The following is a 5,685-nucleotide window of genomic DNA, read 5'->3' on the forward strand; positions in this document are numbered from 1 at the left end:
CCCGAGAGACCCATGGGGCGGCGTACAATTGGCCCAGCGTCGTCCGGGTTAAGGGAGGGTTTGGCCGGCAGTGATGTCCTTGTCCCATCGCGCACTAGCGACTCCTGTGGTGGGCCGGGCACAGTGCGCGCTGACAAGGTTGCCAGGTGTAGGGTGTTTCCTCCGACAAATTGGTACAGCTGGCTACCGGGTTAAGTGAGCATTGTGTCAAGAAGCAGTGCTGCTTGGTTGGGTTGTGTTTCGGAGGATCACGGCTCTGGACCTTCGCCTCTCCCGAGTCCGTACGGGAGTTACAGCGATGAGACAAGACTGTAACTACCAATTGGATACCACGAAAGTACTAGTTCATAAGTCTGATTATTGTAGGTTTGTCTTTAAATCGTTTTTTAAAAACATTTCAGTGTAACTAGTTGAGTTATTGTTAGTGATATATGTATTTCCAGGAGCTTGCCCGATTGTTTTAAACACGATCAGGGTAGTTCCTTTTTCAGTTTCTCCAACATCGGCTTAAATTAGTTTCTGTGTTGTTTTTTTCCCTTCCCTCTGGAAAATAGGTATTTCAAAGTAGCTTCAAATAAAAACTAGCATTGACATTATTTCTGTTTCCATGTGTCATTATTTTGCCTTTACCACATTACAACTGACCTTCATTTATGTTCATCAACAACTCACTTAAATAGCATGGCCAGCTCTATGCATTGAATAGCAGAAATAGCAGGCCAGTATAATAGCAGAAGTTGTATACAGTGCAATATGTACAGTATGTTCAATGTAACACTGAACGCTACAAAAAAGGCACATTTCCATTGTTAGTCAGACTTTTAAACGGTCACTAGATGGTGTAGTTGTTCAAAGTGAAATGTTTTCATGAATATGTTTCTCTTAATCATGTTAATTTTCTTATATACGCTACATGACTAAAAGTATATGGACACCTGTTCATCAAACATCTCATTCCAAAATCATGGGCATTAATATGGAGTTGGTCCCCCCCCTTTGCTGCTATAAAAGCCTCCACTCTTCTGGGAAGGCTTTTCACTAGATGTGACATTGCTGGGCAGAAATGTTACGAACTGACTTCTTGGAAAGGTGGCATCCTATGACAGTGCCACATTAAAAGTCACTGAACTCTTCAGTATGGGCCATTCTACTGCCAATGTTTGTCTATGGCGATTGCATGGCGGTGTGCTCGATTGTATACACCTGTCAGCATCGGGTGTCGCTGAAATATACGAATCCACTCATTTGAAGTGGTGTCCACATACTTTTGGTCATGTAGTGTACTGTACATTGAGCTAGTTTTATGCAATTGTATGGCTTATCAAGTACTTAATAATAGATCTTTACACTTTGTACACCTTGAATCATCACGTACAATAATGATCATAGATTCTCAACTGAGCCCCACTATTGTTTTTCCCCATCTTATTTAGTTTATCTTGATTTCACCTTAGAATAAACCTAAACTTCATTATCCCTTTCTCACACACAAGTGATATCAATAATTTAAACAGTGTGCAATCTACTCTGCAAATCCTATGTCGCAAGAAGCAGGTCCTTAGCATAGCTCTGTCGGTAATAGTCCTCAAAAAGAAGATGGGAGATGTGTAGAGAAGGGATTAAATCCTCTGACATGTTTCAGATGGAAGCAGACTCACCATGGCTATGCCCCAAATGGCACCCTTTCCCCTACGTAGTACAATACTTTTGACCAGAGCCCTCATGGGTCTGGTTAAAATATTGGCATCTAATTCAGCCCTTCTCTTTCAGGTTGCATTCAGAAGTAGAGGGAACAGCTTCATTTATTTCATCCTGCATTGTTTTGCAGTGTTATCACTGGCACATGAATTAATGATTGCAGCTATGTTGTTGTTGATGCTGTGCTAGTGCCAGGTCCTCCTCTGTTAGGTGAGATGTTGTCTTCATAATGACTTTGGTCACTTCTCAGCATTCCTTCAACAAGAAAGCATAATTATTTTTCTCTAAAACCTGCAACGCATTCGATTATTAAGTATTATTGATCTGTAGGTTCTGTATTAACATTTGTATCTTTCTGTGTGTGTGTGTGTCTGTGTGCGTGAGTACATGTGAGTGTTCCTCTCCTGTGGAGTATGACCCCAGGAGTGATTGGAAGCCCACTCTGTTTGAGTCTCTCATACTCTGACCTCTCCGCAACCAGTAATTTCAAAGACGTCACGCTCTTCTTTATCAGCGTCACAACGTCCTCAAGGTACTCATTCTCCACATTCTGGCCATTCACCTCCACAACGACATCCCCTTCCCACAGTCCAGCCCTATGTCCTAAGCCCTTTACCACCACCTGCAGGACAAAAGAAAACTGCAGTCATAACCGTGTGTAACGGATGTGAAACGGCTAGCTTAGTTAGCGGTGGTGCGCGCTAAATAGCATTTCAATCGGTGACGTCACTTGCTCTGAGACCTTGAAGTAGTGGTTCCCCTTGCTCTGCAAGGGCCAAGGCTTTTGTGGAGCGATGGGTAACGATGCTTCGTGGTTGATGTGTGCAAATGGTCTCTGGTTTGCGCCCGGGTATGGGCGAGGGGACGGTCTAAAGTTATACTTTTACACGTGCCACTCATTTCTCATAGGAAACATCTTAACACCTACCCTCGGTCATTATAACAATGCTTGTGGAAAACACAGCAGATCAATATCGGGAACTTTTGATTGATGAAAGCTGTTCCTCATTACTACAACTTTGATTGGGAATTTTTCAAATGGCCTATTTATGTCAGGAAACATAATGATAGAGATGACAACAAATAGATGAGAGAGAGCTAGATGACCATGGTGTTGTGTTGTTATGTTGTTGATGTTCAAAGGAATCCCTGCCCTATGAAAGTCCCTGGCTCATGTTGAACGCAACCCAGATTAAACCCAAAGCCTGATTCTTCTCTCTCTCGAGGACACAGAGTCTTGGACAGGGAAGTAAAACCGTGCTCATTTTTACTCAGCCCATCCTGCTTCTCAGTGCAAGGGGACTGTGTCTTCCTCATCCCCTCTCCTTTTGGCAGACTGTCCTCATGGAATAGCAGGGGAGATAGACCCAACTGCAGTAGGAAACAGAATAGACAGTGTTTTTTTGACCGGGAAGGTATTTTTAGTTGACACAATTCCTAAACAATCAATATTCTAACACCAGAACTCGCTTAACTCCTATTCTCCAAATTGCACATGGCCTCCGTCCGCTTACACACCTGCGTGTAGAAGTCTCTTCCATGTATGGTATGGTGGTGAGGCTAACCCGCTTGCCACTCTTCCTCACTTTCCTGACAATATTCTCACGCGCCATGGACTCCGAAGGATGCCAATTGACCGCCAGCAGCAAGTCTCCATCCTGCATACCAGCCTCTTCTGCTGGACTCCCCACATCCACCTCACGGAGTAGGTGAGCTGGAATCGACAGCAACAAAATGTAGCTCAGCCAGCAGGTATAATGCTTATGATTTGTTCTAGGCATGTATGAGTCTTTTTAATGTCCTATTACAAGGTTTGTAGCGTGTCGAGTATGTCTGTCTATGCAGCACATTTTCCACGGACTTAGTCAGGATCATTAAGTTATGACAATAAGAAATGATACGGTGGTCATAGTAGGTGCTTGTAACATGGTCATGCATGCAACAAATGGAAGTTGCTAGCAAAAGAGAAAACATTATCACCTGATGTGTGCATCATTCTCACCATGCTCAAGAAGCAGGTGGACAAACATAACCACACAAACTGTGACCAACTCCAAGCATTATTATGCAAGAATGGGCTGCCATCAGTCAGGATGTGGCCCAGAAGTTAATTGACAGCATGCCTTGCCTATTGCAGAGGTCTTGAAACTGAAGGGTCAACACTGCAAATATTGACTCTTTGCATCAACTTCATGTAATTGTTAATAAAAGCCTTTGACACTTATGAAATGCTTGTAATACTACTTCAGTATTCCATAGTAACATCTGACAGAAATATCTAAAGACACTGAAGCAGCAAACGTTGTGGAAATTAATATTTGTGTCATTCTCAAAACTTTTGGCCACGACTGTAATGTCAATGTGGAATTATGTTTTTAAAAAAAAACATTTTTACAAATTAACAAAAGGTGAAAGCTGAAATGTCTTAAGTCAATACGTATTCACCCCTTTGATATGGCTAACCTAAATAGGTTTAGGAGTGAATAGTTGCTTAACAAGTCAAATATGTTGCATGGACTCACTCTGGTTGCAATAATAGCGTTTAACATGATTTTTGAATGACTACCTCATATCTGTACCTCACACATACAATTATTTGTAAGGTCAGAAAGTTTCAGATTTTTGCAATGTTCCGTAGATGGAAAAAAGCTATCCTTGAAATAGTCTTGATATGTTCGTCAAAAGAGATCAGGGTCCAGAGTGATGCCGAGGTCCTTCAGTTTTATTTGTTATCACTGTACAACCATCAAGCAAAATCCTAGAGGAAATGCTGATTAACTCAGCTGGGAGATGTATTCACCTTTCAGCAGGACAATAACCTAAAACACAAGGCCAAATCTACACTGGAGTTGCTTACCAAGAAGACGGTGAATGTTTTGAGTGGCCGAGTTAGATTTTCAAGTAGATTTAAGTCAAAAACCTATGGCAAGACCTGAAAATGGTTGTCTAGCAATGATCAACAACCAATTTGACAGAGCTTGAAGAATTTTGAAAATAATCATGTGCAAATGTTGCACAATCCAGGTGTGGAAAGCTCTTTTAGACTTACCCAGAAAGACTCACAGGTGTAATTACAAAGTTTTGACTTAGGGGTGTAAATTAGATATTTCTCTATTTTATTTTTAAAAATTGTGCAAGTAATTTAAAAAACATGTTTTAACTCTGTCATTATCAGGTATTGTGTGTAGATGGGTGATAATTAAAAAATATATATATATTATGAATTCAGGCTGTAACACAACAAAATGTGGAAAAAGTCACGGGGTATGAATGCTTTCTGAAGGCATTGTATTTTCCCCCGGCCCTGTCCGGATGCATGAGCATCACTGGGCACAGTCACAGGTGATCATTAGCTTTCATGTGAGGACCCGTGTCCCAATATAGCATTTGATAGGCACAGTCAAGTCCATTCATTACTTATTAATGTAATGTCATTCTAAGGTTTGGCTCCATCTTTCACCATGAATATCCTAACCTGACTATTATTATGAGAAGGAGGATACTCACACACACACACGCCACAGCATGCCAGCCCTTATACGAGCATTTCTCATTTGTATGCAGAATTCATCCTTTCCCTTCCTGCTCGACTGTTGCACACACCATACACACACACACACACACACACACTGACAACACATACCTACATTCAATCTCTTGGCAAGGAGAGGTCTGTGCAGTCTGTCAGGTTGTTAGTGGTGATATCTGCAGTGTCATGTTCCCAGCTATCTGCTCACTGTCATTATTCTAGCTGTGGAGGGACCGGACAGCTTTTATCAGAGGGCCTTTTATTACAGGATTGCTTCCTTTTTTCATTTTCTATTTTCAGTAGACCTAGCAAGGACTGCCCATGTTGTATGTTGACTATCAACATGTTTATTTTGGATACAGCAGTCAATGTGTGCTGATGGGGGTAGCGGTTCAGAATTCATTATTCATCCCCCCAAAAAACGCTCAAACTTATAATCCAGTCATTTTCATTTTAAA

At 41.5% G+C, this 5,685-nt stretch overlaps 1 long non-coding RNA gene across 2 annotated transcripts; it reads right to left on the minus strand.

Moving 5' to 3' along the window:
• Positions 1-281: 281 nt before the first annotated feature.
• LOC112267549 lies at positions 282-5,482 on the minus strand. Of its 2 annotated transcripts, none has more exons than XR_002956101.2 (4): positions 5,342-5,482; positions 3,217-3,412; positions 2,166-3,069; positions 282-1,953 (listed from the first exon to the last, which is right to left on the minus strand). It is a non-coding gene; the product is annotated as an uncharacterized LOC112267549 (long non-coding RNA). The 2 variants fall into 2 exon arrangements; XR_002956099.2 differs by having other exon boundaries at positions 283-1,953; positions 5,346-5,482.
• Between the last annotated feature and the right edge of the window lie 203 nt (positions 5,483-5,685).

The sequence above is a fragment of the Oncorhynchus tshawytscha genome, linkage group LG14 (genome assembly GCF_018296145.1).
Source record: "Oncorhynchus tshawytscha isolate Ot180627B linkage group LG14, Otsh_v2.0, whole genome shotgun sequence".
In the NCBI taxonomy this organism is placed as follows: domain Eukaryota; kingdom Metazoa; phylum Chordata; class Actinopteri; order Salmoniformes; family Salmonidae; genus Oncorhynchus; species Oncorhynchus tshawytscha.